The sequence below is a fragment of the Dermochelys coriacea genome, chromosome 19 (genome assembly GCF_009764565.3).
Source record: "Dermochelys coriacea isolate rDerCor1 chromosome 19, rDerCor1.pri.v4, whole genome shotgun sequence".
Taxonomy (NCBI): Eukaryota; Metazoa; Chordata; order Testudines; family Dermochelyidae; genus Dermochelys; species Dermochelys coriacea.
In genome coordinates this window covers 16,104,921-16,123,301 of record NC_050086.2, presented here as the reverse complement: position 1 = coordinate 16,123,301, position 18,381 = coordinate 16,104,921, and positions in this window count along the sequence as shown.

Sequence of the window (18,381 nt, the reverse complement as noted above, 5' to 3'; positions counted from 1 at the left end):
GTAGTGATCAATGGGTCCATGTCTAGTTGGCAGCCAGCATCAAGTGGAGTGCCCCAAGGGTCATTCCTCGGGCCGGTCAATATCTTCATAAATGATAGGTTTCAGAGTAACAGCCGTGTTAGTCTGTATTCGCAAAAAGAAAAGTACTTGTGGCACCTTAGAGACTAACAAATTTATTTGAGCATATGCTTTTGTGAGCATATATCACATTGGTAGATGCGCAGATTGACAGAGCCAGAAGAGTACCCAGAAGTCACCTACTACAGGACAGGCCCAACAAAGAAAATAACAGAACGCCACTAGCCATCACCTTCAGCCCCCAACTAAAATCTCTCCAACGCATCATCAAGGATCTACAACCTATCCTGAAGGACGACCCATCATTCTCACAGATCTTGGGAGACAGGCCAGTCCTTGCTTACAGATAGCCCCCCAGTCTGAAGCAAATACTCACCAGCAACCACACACCACACAACAGAACCACTAACCCAGGAACTTATCCTTGCAACAAAGCCCGTTGCCAACTCTGTCCACATATCTATTCAGGGGACACCATCATAGGGCCTAATCACATCAGCCACACTATCAGAGGCTCGTTCACCTGCGCATCTACCAATGTGATATATGCCATCATGTGCCAGCAATGCCCCTCTGCCATGTACATTGGTCAAACTGGACAGTCTCTATGTAAAAGAATAAATGGACACAAATCAGATGTCAAGAATTATAACATTCAAAAACCAGTTGGAGAACACTTCAATCTCTCCGGACACTCAATTACAGACCTGAGGGTGGCTATCCTTCAACAAAAAAACTTCAAAAACAGACTCCAACGAGAGACTACTGAATTGGAATTAATTTGCAAACTGGATACAATTAATTTAGGCTTGAATAGAGACTGGGAATGATGAGTCATTACACAAAGTAAAACTATTTCCCCATGTTATTTCTCCCCCCCACCCGACCCCCCACTATTCCTCAGATGTTCTTGTTAACTGCTGGAAATAGCCTACTTTGCTTGTCACCATGAAAGGTTTTCCTCCTTCCTCCCCCCCCCCCCCCCCCGCTGCTGGTGATGGCTCATCTTAAGTGATCACTCTCCTTACAGTGTGTATGATAAACCCATTGTTTCATATTCTCTGTGTGTGTATATAAATCTCCCCACTGTATTTTCCACCGAATGCATCCGATGAAGTGAGCTGTAGCTCACGAAAGCTTATTCTCAAATAAATTTGTTAGTCTCTAAGGTGCCACAAGTACTCCTTTTCTTTTCATATATGATCTGGAGGATGGTTGGATTGCACCCTCAGCAAGTTTGCAGATGACACTAGGGAGGAGAGGTAGATATGCTGGAGTGTAGAGATAGAATCCAGAGGGCCCTAGACAAATTAGAGGATTGGGCCAAAAGAAATCTGATGAGGTTCAACAAGGACAAGTGCACAGTCCTGCACTTAGGACGGAAGAATCCCATGCACCGCTACAGACTACGGACCGAATGGCTCGGCAGCGGTTCTGCAGAAAAGGATCTGGGGATTACAGTGGATGAGAAGCTGGATATGAGTCAACAGTGTGCCCTTGTTGCCAAGAAGGCCAATGGCATTTTGGGCTGTATAAGTAGGGGCATTGCCATCAGATAGAGGGACGTGATCGTTCCCCTCTATTCAACATTGATGAGGCCTCATGTTGCTGCTAGCAGGCTGGCTTACAGGACAACTGACACAGTTGCTGGTAAAAAGCACTTTATTTCCCTTCCCACAGCCATATATATACAGCACTTGTTTATTCCTTTTCTGTTGTTTATCACCCAATGTTCTCATCATTCTTATCTTTGGGTTCCATTATCTTGTGGTGGTAAAGACTCTCAGGTGCTGCTTATCTCATTAGTCCTTAGTTCAGCCAAAGTTTAGTCCTCAGTCCAGCCAAAATCTTCTGGCCTTGTCCTTCAACTTGCCACCCACAGCCCCGCCTCTTGTACTGTTATTTTCCATTACTTGGCACACATTTCTAAAACATCTGATACTCAGCATTTCCCACATCTCCCCCTTTTTGTTAAAAAGCAGCTTGAATCATCCGTGACATTCCCCAACGCATACATTGAACTATATATGGACCACACAAACAAATTATACCAAGACAGATACCAATTAATAAAAGAGTGTGCTATAATGATGTTATTCATATTTTGTTCTAATTTTGCAAGTAACTCATGAACAGAGTGAGAATGATCTGACAAATTAACACAACACATACCCTCAAAATCTTCACATCCGTGTCCATGTGCTAATAACAAAAATTCACTCGCAGCACTATTATATAAAACTGCATGGCAAATGCTATCTACATCGATTAATAACTCAGTTAATATTTCAAAAATTAGATTAAACTGTTTAATACTCCAACACACTAATTTCTCTAAATTAAAAGCATTTTCCATAATAGCAACACCAGGGATGCTTAAGCAATAGAAAATCAATCGCAGCTCGATTATCTAAAATGGCATCTCTTAATTCCTGTTGTTCCATACTTAAAAGAGCAATTGCCTGTGATGTAGCATTAAGCGCTTTAACAGCAAAACAAGCTAATGCATTCAAAGTTTGCACCGTATAATAAGTTGCAAAGCCAGGAATGCCTGCAACGGCATTCAGCAAAGCCAAATATTCTGAGTAACTATATAAGGTAACATCGGCGGAACACGTATTTTGCAGGGCCGTGCTTCGCCGATTTCGCTGCTGATTCTTTCCGGGCAACAAAAGGGTCATTCGGCTAAGACAGCACAAGGTATTATGACTTAGATTGGCAGGAATATAACTAAAGGTTCGTTCGCCGCAGGTAAAAAACCAACCAGACGGCAAAATAATATGTCCATAATTAAAAGAAACATTAACCGCATTAGTACAATTCAAAAGGGAGGCACTTACGGTTTGGCAGCCCATGGGTACTTTTGCGCGTGTGCAATTAACCACTCGCGCACATGTTACATTATCTGCCCCGGCTGGGTACGGGGTATGTAAAGATAGGGCCCCAGGGGGCAAGGAGTAATTGGCGGGGCCCCAATTTGCCATATTCAAATACTGTGAAGACAAATTGGCATAAGCTGCAAGCATGGTGTGACTGCCAATTTCTTCGGGATGATGACATATGGGCACAAGACAAGTGCCCAGTAGTTCCCTGGCTGCCACAGAATCAGACAAACAAAAGTGTGTGACATTGGCTATCAATGCTAGACGTTCCCATAGGTTATACGTCATTCGCACACGTAGGGGTACAAGGAGTCCCCCCTGTAACCCAAGCAATAACACTATAACAATATCGATAACCCACATCCTCATTCTCGAAATAAACAGGATATGGCCACAAGCACAACCTCCTCTGATGCTTCCCCTCCAAGCGCGGGACCTTGTTCTCCAGGCGCCGGGTTCAAGGGCGAGCGAGGTTGCTGTAGCCACGGCCGCACCCACTTAGCAGGTATCCACCGAGGACCCTCATCAAGGGAAACACAAGCATAACCCCGTCCCCAGGTTAGCAATTGTGCTGGCCCCTTCCATTGTTGAGAGGCATAATCAAACCATTTCACCTTAGGTTTCTTCTGCTCATGTTCTATCCCAATACTTCCTAGATGTCTTTGCATTGGAACATGATTGTTATCAGCACTACTAGGTTGCAACCAATTAAGGACATATACCGCTTTAGCTAATCGCCCAACTGGTGTCTGAACTACTGCATCCTGTCCAGTTTGTGCCTGCTTATCCAACATTCCTTTCAAAGTACCATGAGATCGTTCAATAATGGCCTGGCCTGTCGAATTGCCTGGCACCCCTGTTTTGTGTGTTATCCCCCACATTTGTAAAAAGGTTACGGTGCGCCTGGCCACATACCCAGCTCCATTGTCTGTTTTTATCGATCGGGGCACCCCTAATGCAGCAAAACATGCCTGCCAATGTTTTTTCACATCCTTACTGCCAGTGGACACGTGGGGTGTAGCCCAGATAACTCCAGAGAAGGTGTCTACTGACACATGGATGTATTTCTGCTTTCCGAATTGGTTATATTGGGTGACGTCTGACTGCCATAATGTTAAAGCCTCTAGACCTCGGGGATTAACCCCAGCGGGAAAGGTGGGTGTCAACCTATTACATTCTGAGCAAGAGGCTACAATACTTCGGGTCTGGGATATAGGTAGAGAGAATTGTCGTGCTAGGGCTTTCGCTGATTGATGGAAAAATCCATGAGACAGGCGAGCTTGCTCAAACCGATTGGGTACTACTACGGATCCCACTAGTGCATCCGCCTGATCGTTGCCCGTGCTTAAGTATCCAGGCAGGCCAGTATGGCTCCTTATATGGCCTACAAAGTATGGATACTTTCTTTCATTAAGTCGATGCAAGAGGCGCAAGAGTATCTGTTGCAATGCTGGATTATGAACCTTTCCCAGCATAGCTCTCTCCAACCTGTTTACTAACCCCACGGCATATTTAGAATCGCTCATCACGTTGAGTGATTCTTGGTTCCAGTGATCAAATGCCAAAAGTATAGCCAGGAGTTCTAATATCTGTACCGACCCCTCACTAATAACCTTCTTATGGGCCCAAGTATGTCCATCCCACCAGACTACCCCTGCTCTCCCTGTTCGCCCCGCCGCATCGGTAAATACTGTTATTCCTGTCACTGGATTCTCCTGCCTCATAAGGTGTTTTTCCAACTGCAACGGGGAAGAAAACAGGCGGTGGGGAGGGTAATGACAACTCAATTGTCCCTGATAATTTGCTAGGGCAACAGCAAACACAGTGTCATACATCAACAGATGTGTAATCATCGTTTTTGAAAATGGCAACAAAATCTGATGCGGATTAATTCCTGTCATTACAGTTACTCTTTTCCGCGCTTGCACTATTAGCATGGCTATTGCTTCAATTCTGGAAGTTACCGTACGCACATTTTTACACGGTGGAAATATCCATTCCAAACCGACTAGGGGGTCTTTATCCCTTGTATCCCACTGAAATAATAGCGGCTTCCAATACTGCAGCTAGGCTAAAGACCGCTACCACAAAGGGTAAGTTTTCCCGATATCTCCCGGAATAACCCTCCCCCACCTTCTGTCCTATTCGTTGTAATGCTTGCTTCTGTAGTACCGACAGTTGTCGTTTATCTCCAGGGGCTCTCCCCCCTTCTAATAAAGGAAGAAGAGGAGTTATATCCTGATTTGTGATGCCACAAAGGGGGCGAAGCCATTGCAGTTCACCTAGCAGTTTCTGTGCATCATACAGTGTGCGCACATGAGGAGAGATTTTCAACTGCTGGGGGCGTACGGTGCAGTCAGTGATCCAAAGTCCCAAATACAAAAAAGGGGCTTTAGTCTGAACCTTTTCTGGGGCCACAAACAGACCAGCTTCTGCTAACGTGGAGGTGATCTGTGTTATAATCATGGGTTCAAAGGCTACAGGTGCCGCAAATAAAAGATCATCCATGTAATGATATATTTTCCATTGGGGATATTTCACTCGGATTGGGCGTATTGCCCATGCAACGAAGAGCTGGCAGATGGTAGGGGAATTTTTCATTCCTTGGGGCAAAACCTTCCACTGCTACCGTACGGAAGGTGCTTCACGATTTACCATCGGAATAGAGAAAGCAAAGCGCTCTCTGTCTCTCGGGTGTAATGGAATAGTAAAATAACAATCCTTCAGGTCAATGATTAGTAATGGCCACCCCGATGGGAGCATGGACGGGGCAGGTAAACCGGGCTGTAAAGCACCCATGTCGCCCATAATAACATTAATGGCACGCAGATCTTGGAGCAAACGCCGTTTTCCTGATTTCTTTAGGATAGTGAATACAGGTGTATTCCATGGACTAACTGAGGGTTCTAGATGGTCAAGACGTACTTGCTCCTCTACTAGTTTTGTTAATGCGGCAAGTTTTTCTGTTGGCAGCGGCCACTGAGCAATCCAAATCGGCTCATCGGATTTCCATTCCAATGCCAGGGTTGGCCGCTCCTCAGTGGCCGCTACTAGAAAGGGGGGGAGCTGATCACCACCCCCCATTGACTCAAGCAATCCCTCCCCAACAACCAAATAGTTGTATCGACAAGGTAAGGGCGGACTGACCCCCTTAACGTATTATCGATTACATCAGTAATGTCAATAAAAAATTCACTCAGCCTGGGCTCACGCTGTCCGCCAATGCCCTGAAGAGGTGTGGTTACCGGTCGAAGTGGCCATGTCACCGGCCAACCCTGCAGGGGCAACACCGTCACATCTGCCCCAGTATCGATAAGGACCTGATGCTCGAAAGAATCACCATCTGGGCCCTTAAATTGAACTAATCTAGTGGGACGATCTTGTCCCACTGACAAAACAAATGCCGTTGTTAGTGGTGTGGGGTCTACCTGACTGGACGACCCGAAGCCCCCAGTTCCTCTTATCTGGGGTGACTTCACAGGAACATTCGCACGAAAGGGTATTAATTGTGCAATTTTGGTTCCGGCCATTATTGTAATAGGCGGGCATATAGCTCGTACCATAATCCCAATGTTCCCTCTATAATCAGCATCAATTAGCCCTGGAAGCACAAAAAGCCCCTGTAAGGAGGCGGATGATCTACCTATTAACAATGCGCTTAATCCATGCCCCAACGGTCCAGATGCCACCGATGGAACAAGCGTCACCCTATCATTCTCTAGGGAGACGTCGGCGGCGGTGGCCAAATCAACTCCGGCACTGCCGGAAGTTGCCCCGCGGAAGCTGTCCAAGCAGCCGGCGTATTGTTTGTCCTCACGCCCTGCCGGCTGGCGCTCCGCGAAGCGTTTCCCGACCCCGACAAAGGGATCCCATCTTTTTTAAACCGGGAGTGACACTCAGTAGCTTTATGACCGAATTTTTCACATCGATTACATGTCCCAGGAAATGGGGAGGGAAGTGCATTGTTTTGTGGCTGACCTCTTTTCTTGGGGCAATCCCGTTTTAAAAGACCCATCTTTCCACACTGATAACACGCCCCCTCCCTTCCTCTACGCCAATTCGACTTGGAGGTATTCAAGGCTACCGCCAAGGCGCGTGCATGAATCTTTGCCTTATCCTCCTCCTCCACCAAAGGAGCACGAGTGCAGGTTTCAATCATGTCGACTAGGGAGGCCGATTTTGGTAAAGTCACCAAAATCTTCTTACACGTGGGGTTAGCATTTTGAAGGGCTAAATCTACCCCCAATGCTGATCTGGCGTCTGGTGTTAAATTAGGGGCCCTATCCAATGCCGTCCTTAGGCGGTCCAAAAAGAGGGCAAAAGATTCGCCCACTCCCTGCGTGACTTTCAAATAGGGAGGTGACGGGGCGCCCAAATCAGGGAGCTCTTTGAATGCCTCCAATGCTAGAAGCTGAGACTGTTGTAATATTTGGGGTACCAATCGCGCCTGTAGCTGAGGCTCTTCAAATCGTCCCTGTCCCAACAACATGTCTATACTTGCTACATGGAGAGGGTCGTCCTGGGGTCTATCTAAATTAAGCACTGACGCGTGCTCAGCCTTCTTTCTCCATGAATCCTTCCATAATAATCTCTGTGTGGGTGTTAACAACATATCTGCAAATTTCTGGGCGTCAAAGGGACACATCGCTTGCCCCGAGAATATTTGTTCTAATAACGCTTGTACATACGGATTTTTCAAGCCGTACGCCACAATAGCTTTCTGAGCCTCCCTCATCAATTTCCAGTCTAACGGCACCCAAGATTTAACCCCCTCCCTTGATACCGATACCGGGAAAGTAGCCGGCATGGCATCCAAAAATTCCCCTTCTATTATAGCATCCTTTATCAATCCATGCCAGCACTTAATTGGGTCAGGAGATCCCGCTCCTTCTCCCACATCCCTCCAAATCACCCCCGTCCCCCGTTCTTCTTGCCCTCGTCCAATTGAAGAACACGTAGGTGGCGGAGGTTTCACTTTTGGTCGAACCGGTTGCGTAGCGGGGGCATAAATTTTGCGATATTCTTCCTCTGCTGTCGGTCGCAACTCTCCCTCGGGAGTGAGGTGCTCCGTACAACCATAATACCCACACAACCTACAAATATGGGGCAAACGTGAGGGGTCAGGTATGCCGTGCTCTTGAAGCTGTTGCAGCAAATGCGATCGTGACGATCCTTGCGGTCTGTTTTCCTTTCTATCCAGCTCATCCATCATCTGTTGAGCTGCAATACCTTCTTTATATAACCACCGAATTATCTGGTCCTGCGTCAAGTTATCAAACTCTCCAGTTTTAGGCAAGTCAATAATCCGAACGTGTCGGGGAGGGGCTGATGGCACAACCGCGGGCGGCAATCCTGACCCCCCTTGTAACGGTTTCTCTGGATTGCCCGATGACAATTCCCCCGACACAGGCTGATCCACGGCCATCGGTTCGCCCCGATCTGAGTCGTCATCCTTCAAGGGCAACGGGGTCTCACTGGGGTCCAACGGCGGCAAAGGAATCATAGGCGTTGTTTTACCAAAAAAGTCTTTCGCTCCTACCGTGAAGGCCCCTTTCGCTGATGATTCTAATGCCTCGCATAAGGCAATACGCGCCCCTGCCTGAGCCGCTGCGGTGGTAACAGCTCGATGAACTGTCCGCCAGATAGGGCTCAAGGCAGCAGCTTCTTTATTTCCAACCCCCACAAAGTCCCACAGGTCTTCCCCCACTGTTTTCCACACCGAGGAGTCAAACGCATTCTTTGCATTAACCAGGACACCCCGTCGCTTTCCCCACCGAAGCAATTTTTGAAGAGCTTCTGGGGAAAATTTTTCTCCCTGGTTATTAAGCAGATTGCTTAAGACCTTAAACACGGCCTGCTCATCTGCTGATGCTGCCGCTCCCATTATGAGAGATATTCCCCGCCGCTCACCTTTCAGTGGGAGCTCCCCCGCCTCAGTTGGGCGTCCCGGTTCCTCACCTGAACGGAGGACACCGGCAGCGGCGGTCCCTGCTATTTCTTCCTCTGTCCGTGGTATCAAATTCACAGAATTCTATCACGTCGGGGTCACCATTTGTTGCTGCTAGCAGGCTGGCTTACAGGACAACTGACACAGTTGCTGGTAAAAAGCACTTTATTTCCCTTCCCACAGCCATATATATACAGCACTTGTTTATTCCTTTTCTGTTGTTTATCACCCAATGTTCTCATCATTCTTATCTTTGGGTTCCATTATCTTGTGGTGGTAAAGACTCTCAGGTGCTGCTTATCTCATTAGTCCTTAGTTCAGCCAAAAGTTTAGTCCTCAGTCCAGCCAAAATCTTCTGGCCTTGTCCTTCAACTTGCCACCCGCAGCCCCGCCTCTTGTACTGTTATTTTCCATTACTTGGCACACATTTCTAAAACATCTGATACTCAGCATTTCCCACAGCCTCATCTGGAGTACTGTGTCCAGTTTTGGGCCCCACACTACAAGAAGGATGTGGAAAAATTGGAAAGCGTCCAGTGGAGGGCAACAAAAATGATTAGGGGACTGGAACACATGACTTATGAGGAGAGGCTGAGGGAACTGGGATTGTTTAGCCTGTGGAAGAGAAGAATGAGGGGGGATTTGATAGCTGCTTTCAACTACCTGAAAGGGGGTTCCAAAGAGGATGGATCTAGACTGTTCTCAGTGGTAGCAGATGACAGAACAAGGAGTAATGGTCTCAAGTTGCAGTAGGGGAGGTTTAGGTTGGATATTAGGAAAAGCTTTTTCACTCGGAGGGTGGTGAAACACTGGAATGCGTTACCTAGGGAGGTGGTGGAATCTCCTTCCTTAGAAGTTTTTAAGGTCAGGCTTGACAAAGCCCTGGCTGGCATGATTTAGTTGGGGATTGGTCCTGCTTTGAGCAGGGGGTTGGACTAGATACCTCCTGAGGTCCCTTCCAACCCTGATATTCTATGATTCTATGATTCTATGATATGACACTGTTTACAATGTTTTGGTTACAGTGTGGAAACAAAATGGTATGGTCTTCGGACCCGGTTTGGCTCCCCTATGTCATCGGGAACTGAAATATTACAGTATATCGTGTAGCACAGAAACTGCCAGCATACACAGCATTGCCTGCGAGGCCACACATAGGAAAAAGATACATGAGCCCTGGTGCAAGTAACTCAGTGGCAGTGCAGATTGTTGTATATTTCAGAGGACTCTCCAGGACATAACTGTTAGTATAGAGGCTCGTTTGTTGGCCTGAAATAGAATTTGGGGGTTGATTTTTAATACTTTTATATTTTTACTAGCATGTGTAAAGAACAATGAACAAAGCTATTATGTGTTGCATTTTTTACAACCAGATTGGGCTTTTAGTACAATAAGGAATAGAGCTAAAAGTGTTACAGGGTATGGTAAAAGTGTAATATACGAGCATACATTGCCTGGCTTCTTTTTGAAGCTAAGGTCAAGCAACCAGTTAGGCAGGGCAAGCGGGGCTGGGGCGGGTGGGCATATGACACATTAAAAGCCAAAGTAAAGCCTGGCCTTGGCCAGAACAAACCTCACTTCTTATCCCTCCCTTAGGATACAAAAGAGATGGAAGGAAGACTCCAGACTCACAAACATCCAAAATGGATCCTTACCATAAGTTGTAAGGGGTGTGACTTGGGGCGTGCATTGCAGGTATATTTGGGCCTGCTAAGAAGGAGGAGGTGGGAATAGGGAACGGGGACACAGGTAAGGCTCTGTGGCATCAGAGCTGGGAAGGGGGACATGGGGTAAAGGCTCTGCGGCATCAGAGCTGGAATGGAACACTGGGAAACAGACTCTGCCAGCGTGTAGAGCTATGGACATGCTTGCTTGTAACTAACCCCAATAAACATCACATTGCCTGCACTTCAGACTTCTGGTCTTCTGCTTTCTATCTGCGTAACAAGAACCAGGGGAGGAGGTGGAGGGAAAACCCTCTAACAATAACCAGCCAATTTAATAAAGCCAATATAAACAGTCTGAAAGATACCAGGGAAATACATAGTACCAAGCTGCATCTCTACAAAGATGAGTAAATCCTAACAAGATATGCATGTAGCCAAAACCACTGTGGGCAACATGTCTCACGTTCTGTAGAGGAGTTTTGTCAAACACTGGGGTCATATTGACCAAGAATTGAATTATTAAGTAGATTAAAAAGACATGCGTTGCACACAGAAGATTGCAACACTGAATCTGGAAACAGCATGGTGTCACACAAAAGATGAAATTTTATGTTTCCAATCCTGTAGTGTCCAGTACCTTACGCTATGATTATGAAACAGGAATGCTGGCACATTAAGTCAGAAGTGTTTCATCAATGGCCCTTTTAAGCTTATCAACGGGCATAAGAGAATAAGGTCATGGGAAGAGGTTGCACAAATAGTATCGAAATGACACTTTTAAATGCACAGCTTTGCTAGTTAGCTCACATCTACTGTATATATTTAAGGCCCTTCATTTCTGATTTTTATTTTTTTTTAAATTTCCTGGGAATTTATCAGTGTTTATTTCAAAAAATGGGTGAAAATCAGGGCAAAAATTAACTTCACCGTTTTCTGGGTTAATACTGGGGAACAGAAGGACAGGAAAAAAAGTGACAAATAGAAAAAAGTAAGAGTTTATTGTTTATAAAACCATTTTCTATAATGCCCATTACAAAAATGAACCTGTCTTTTAAACGAAATCAGCTTTACTGTTTGGGACTTGTGCAGTTTCCCTCAGCACAAGGGGCTTCAGGGTGAATTCCTGGGGAACGTAGGGTCACAGTAGGGTTTCAAAGTGTTTTTTTCTAAGGCTTTTTCCACTGTTTCAGGAAAGGCTCTTTCCAACTGCCCCAAATGGGTGGTTACTACCTGACGGACACCAGAGTCAATAGACAAAAAACAGTAATTGTACAGAACCCCCAACCCCAAATCATCAGCTTTCCTGTCACAGAGATGGGACACAGGGGCAGTAGCTTCCCCGCCTGGTGCTCCTGTCAGGGAGCAGGGTTGGGGCACAGGGGCACTCATTTTTCCGGGGTCCCCCAATTGGCCGGGGCTTCTGGGCAAGGGCCTCGTTGGCCCAGTGGCTAATCCGCCACTGCCTAGATCCCAGGGCCAGGAAAAGGGCCTCAATTCTGCCCAGCCCCAGCAGGCTAAAGCTATAGGGGAAGGCAGCCGTTGGATCTCCTTGCAGCAGTCTGGTGAGCGTCCAGCAGGGGGAGCACAACCCAGATATTGCTCCCTTCCAAGCCCTGCTCTGATGCCAGGTGTTGGCCCATCCGGCGCCCAGGCAAAAGCCACAACGAGAGCAGGAGCCTATGAGCTGGTGACATAACTTTTAAGCCTCTCTTGTTCATTTCCCCTAGAAAGTGTCATGTTAATCCTTTGAGCACTGCTGAATATTCCAGGCCCATCCTGATCAAACGCCCACATGACAGATGGAGCCAGGTACACACAGGTAGATGGCACCTGATGAAGGGTCCAAGGAAGGGCAGGCAAAATACAAAATACCCCTTGTGGGAGGGTGGGAGTCCCAGGTACAGCCAGGTAGTGCTCACCTGCTGTCTGCTGAGTGACCCAGGCACATACAAGCTGCCAAATGGGCCGAGTACAGGCAGATATAATGCTCCACAGTCCCTAAAGGTTCCCAGCTACACCCAGGCAATTTGCACCTGCTGGCTGTTCCAGGCACCTGCAGCCAGAGCTCCCCTGCTAGGCTGCTGAAAATCCCAGGCACACCCTGGTATTTAACTCCTTTCAATGGAACATTAACGGAGCGACAGCAACACAACCAGGGGGCAGTCACAAAAGGGTTAACAACAACCCCCATCCCCCACCACCACACACACACACACACACACTCAACCCCCCCCTAGAATCTGTAGAAGTGTTGTCCCAAAGCCCAGTCACCCGTATGGATGGCACATGACAGGTCTGCCGCAAATAGGCTCCTGGCCTCAGTCTAGCCGAAAACATCCTTGTTTCAGAATCACCCAGCTTTGCCAGCATAGAACAAACCCAGCGAATTACCATGCTTTTGTGAGAAAGAAGCAATAACCTTTTATGAGTGTGCTTCAGGAGCCAGCCCGATAACACAGGCAGGAATGCCTTTTTACACACAGCGAGACACAATGATTTATTTACTCCATACAGTACACTGGGAAAATTTACATCTCTGTCTGACCCTCAAGGACAGCTCTTTGCCTGCTTTGGTTTATGCACCCCATACACTGCTGGAGGCTCAGTAATATGCAGCCCTCAGGAGCTGTATTTCGCCTCTCTGCAGGGCACTTAAAGTAAACTCTTCTGTGCTGTTAAATACATGGCTAATAAAATGCCTCCTTTACAATCACCCACACTGGGTCTATGTCAGTGCAATGTACTATCCAATGCACTGTCCAAACAATGTACTGTGCCCGGCAATCTGAGAGCCGGGCAGGCCCAGACAGAGCAGGCAGAGAAGCCCGCGATGCACAACAACAAAACAGGGAGTCCATGAAGCCACACGGCATGGACAGGAGCATGAGCCACAAGCCCAACAGAGAAGCTGGGGGCAAGATCTGCAAGACCCAGGGATTTCCCTCCAGTGTATCAGCAGATCCATTAATCTCCCAAGAGATTCAGCTGCCTTGTTTCTACCTGTGTTTGTCTGCACTGGGTGGTGTCCCGGAAAAAAGGGACTTTAATTGTTTAAGGTTGGTTTTCAAAATAGGAAGTTGATTATTGATTATCATTATTCATTAATTACTGTGATGTAGCTTTACCCCTAATAATGCTCAGCCTCAGCCTTCTTGGCCATGCCCATGGCTAATCTAGTATTGTCCCAGATTTAGTAACAGGAGATCACTTGTTTCCAGCATCCTCAGCCAGGAGAGCTGTAGCTAGCGATCTGAACCTGGCCATTGTTCACTGGCCAACCTGGTGCCATCCCCAACTACACTAACCCCATAGCCCAGCAAGTCAGGTACAGAATTACACACGGTCTGATTCCTAATGCAGCAGATGCAGAGGAGAGGGGACTCCAGCAGGGGAATTGAGAAAGGTGAGAGGAAGAACAGAAATTGTCCCATCCGGTCTCTTCTCTAATCTCTGTGGACACAGAACTCCAACTCAGAGAAGGCACCTGCACTGGAAGTGGGGCTGGAGGCTCCTTCACCACCAGTTATGCTCCTGTTACTGACCAAGAGGGCACGATAGGCAACTAGCAGTGTAATGTAGGGTTAAACACTGGGCCAATCACACTACCGGGTATGCTGGTGCAAATCAGGAGTAACTCCATGGAAGTCAAAAAGAAAAGGAGTACTGGTGGCACCTTAGAGACTAACAAATTTATTAGAGCATAAGCTTTCGTGAGCATCGGATGCATCCAATGAAGTGAGCTGTAGCTCACGAAAGCTTATGCTCTAATAAATTTGTTAGTCTCTAAGGTGCCACCAGTACTCCTTTTCTTTTTGCAAATACAGACTAACACGGCTGCTACTCTGAAATCCATGGAAGTCAGTGGAGCGATTGCTGATTTAAACCCAATGTAACTCATAGTAGACTCCGGCCTTATGTGCTTAATTTGCTTGGTAGTCATGTGCTGGGGACATGAATTTTTCCCCCTTCACTTCTTCCCCCATCTGAGCTACCACAGACCCTGATTCAAAGCCAACTAAAGTCAACTGGAGTCTTCCCATCCATTTTAGAGGGCTTTCTTTCAGGTCTGTGCAGGTTAGTACACAGGGGTCTCAGCAAAATATGCACTGTCCAGACAATGCACTATCCAATGTACTGTCCAGACAATGTACTTTTGGTACAAACTGTTACTGTTAAAGAAAAAAACCCAGCAAGGTGCCATTATCATGAAAAGGTGCACTTCTCTCATCCCCAACCTCCCTGAGAAGGAGACCTCCAAGGAATACACCTGCCAGCACCCAAGCATTAGTTCAAGACAGACAATCCAGCAGCCTTGTTACAGGACAGACAGGCATCTCAGCAGCATTCCAGAGTGGAGTGTTGTTTCATGGGAAATGCAGGTGCAGATGAATGGATCTACTGCTACATCAGAGGGAAATCCCTGAGTCTTGCAAATCTTTCTTCCAGCTTCTCGGTTGGGCTTGTGGCTCATGCTCCTGTCTGTTCCGTGCTGCTTCATGGACTCCCTGCTTTGTTGTTGTGCATCGTGGGTTTCTCTTCCCACTCTGTCTGGGCCTCCATGTCTCTCAGACTGCAGGGCAAGTCACTAGCTGCCATCAATTAGTTTCCCACCAGGGGCTCTTTTCTGCAGTGGTCTCAAATCCCAAGGACACAGGAATCTGGCCTCCCACTGTACTTAATATGGGCCGGAAGGGTGAGCATGGGGAAGTGCCTTAAAGACCATGTTATTGTCATTCTCATACTGAACAGTGCAGCTTCACTTTGGTGCTGCAGTTGCTGAGGGTCTCCAGCTGATGAGGGGAAGGTGAGTAGCGATAAAGGAGAGAATCCAGGCTGGTGTGGGAAACACAAATGCAACATTCCTGAGATTCCAATCTTAAGGGCTCTTTTAAAGGGTGATCTACTCTGCCTTCCCTCTGACCTGAGGAAGACTTTGAGTCTGGGAATTAGTGTCTACTGAGCGCCTCTGTAATAAATGGTAGGTGTTTTATAGGCCCAACAAAGAATATCTGTGTATTATGATGGCCTCTGATTATGTGGAAGAGCAGTACAAAGGCCAGGATTAAAAATAAGAAATGGATTTCTGCAGAGAGGCCCTGGGCTGATATCTGGAATCAAAGCTCTCCCTAAACGGGATGTGTTTATTAAAGAAAACCACTTCAACTACAGATACAAACAACCAGTGTTCCACACTTCTCGAGTTTCAGCTTTGTCTTCTTTGTTTACCAGGGAACTCCACCAGCCCTCCGATCTGCACCTCTTTACAGCTCACAGTGACATCTAGTGACTGAACATGGACTGCAAGTAAACGTATCTTTACAGACCCTATTCGCAAAAAGAAAAGGAGTACTTGTGGCACCTTAGAGACTAACAAATTTATTAGAGCATAAGCTTTCGTGAGCTACAGCTCACTTCATCGGATGCATTTCAATTTTCTGCACCCTTGGCCATATCACAAATACTAGTGCTGTCTGGTCTCCCAGTCCAGCATGCTGCGCGCAGCAGACAAACTACCCATGCCTGATCAGTACCACTGGCCTGATCAGTCTCAGCATAGGAGCCATGGGCTGATTGGACCATGGACACTTCTTAATCCTAGGGCTAAGCACGCCAGGTGGAGCAATCTTGGAAAGGGGTGGGGACTCAGTCTGTTCTGAGGGGTTTGCTATTTGGGGCTGTCATTCCAGGATCCTTTCCCAGCTATGGATTCATTCTCTCTCTCTCTCTCTCTCATTAGAGAGAGAGAGAGAGAGAGAGAGAAAGAGAGAGAGAGAGAGAGAGAAATGGCCCAATCAAGAATTTACACCAAGCAAAATAATGCCATTTTAACAGACCAAATGGGATTCCCCCTTGTGTTCTCACGAGAAGTCCCGGGGCAAATGCTGAACATTTCATTTGTCACAAAATGGGCTAAGACACGATTTCTTCTCACCAATGGCCAGACGGAATAGTCTTTGCAGCTCCCTGCTGCAGCCGCAAGGGGTTACTGTGTGATAACAGAGGGAATCCCAAACCCAACTCTGCCCTTTAAGCCAACCTTAGCATAAGGTTGAAACCAACCAATTCACTGGCAGCCAAGTTGCCTACGGTGGCTCCCGGCTGCCTTAATATTTCCCTGCCAATTCAGGACAGGCTACTATTTGTCTTTCTCATTATCACCACCAGCTGCAGTGACTGGCAGTGGACTGGAACCTGTGGGAGGCATTTCTGCAGTGTCACACCAGCTGCTTGTCCTATTATAGAATGGAAGAATTGTGCGTCTGTATTTGATTTCTTTTCCAAGGCAGAGGAATCTCCTAGGCCAGAGAGAGGAAGTGGGGAGGGAATGCAGGGGAGACAATCACCTAGCGACACACTTGAGACATGACTCGTGATGCAGGGTCACAGCACACTGCAAGGGGAAACATGGTTCTTTTTTTAGAGCCATGAATAATGGAAGTGTTGCACTTTGAGAATTCCCCAGTAGCAGCCACGGGAACAAATGAGACCGGAGCTGTCAGCCCTGTTCTCTCTTGTTATAATTCTTGACGTCTGATTTGTGTCCATTCATTCTTTTACGTAGAGACTGTCCAGTTTTGGCCAATGTACATGGCAGAGGGGCATTGCTGGCACATGATGGAATATATCACATTGGTAGATGCGCAGGTGAACGAGCCTCTGATAGTGTGGCTGATGTGATTAGGCCCTATGATGGTATCCCCCGAATAGATATGTGGACAGAGTTGGCAACGGGCTTTGTTGCAAGGATAGGTTCCTGGGTTAGTGGTTCTGTTGTGTGGTGTGTGGTTGCTGGTGAGTATTTGCTTCAGATTGGGGGGCTGTCTGTAAGCAAGGGGAAAGGAGTACTTGTGGCACCTTAGAGACTAATGTGATATATGCCATCATGTGCCAGCAATGTCCCTCTGCCATGTACATTGGCCAAAACTGGACAGTCTCTACGTAAAAGAATGAATGGACACAAATCAGATGTCAAGAATTATAACATTCAAAAACCAGTTGGAGAACACTTCAATCTCTCTGGTCACTCGATCACAGACCTAAGAGTGGCTATACTTCAACAAAAAAGCTTCAAAAACAGACTCCAACGAGAGACTGCTGAATTGGAATTAATTTGCAAACTGGATACAATTAACTTAGGCTTGAATAGAGACTGGGAATGGATGAGTCATTACACAAAGTAAAACTATTTCCCCATGTTATTTCTCCCTCCCACCCCACCCCCCACTGTTCCTCTGATATTCTTGTTAACTGCTGGAATTAGCCTACCTTGCTTGTCACCATGAAAGGTTTTCCTCCTTTCCCCCCCCCCCGCTGCTGGTGATGGCTTATCTTAAGTGATCACTCTCCTTACAGTGTGTATGATAAACCCATTGTTTCATGTTCTCTGTGTGTGTGTGTGTGTATATATAAATCTCTCCTCTGCTTTTTCCACCAAATGCATCCGATGAAGTGAGCTGTAGCTCACTAAAGCTTATGCTCTAATAAATTTGTTAGTCTCTAAGGTGCCACGGGTACTCCTTTTCTTTTTGCGAATACAGACTAACACGGCTGCTACTCTGAAATATTTCATACAGCGTCACAGCTCCCACATCTGAATTTACACTGCAGTCAATAGCATTACACCAGGGATGGATTGGGCCCATTGTGAGGAGAGACAAGCAGATAATTTATTCTCTGAATTTTACTTCTTTTTCTGTTGATGAATTGTCCCTGAGAGTAATACAATTTTCTCCAATTTCCTTATCATTCAGAATTGTTCACTGAGCAACTTCAGCACATAGATGGCTGTCGGTTGTGTGTAATTTGG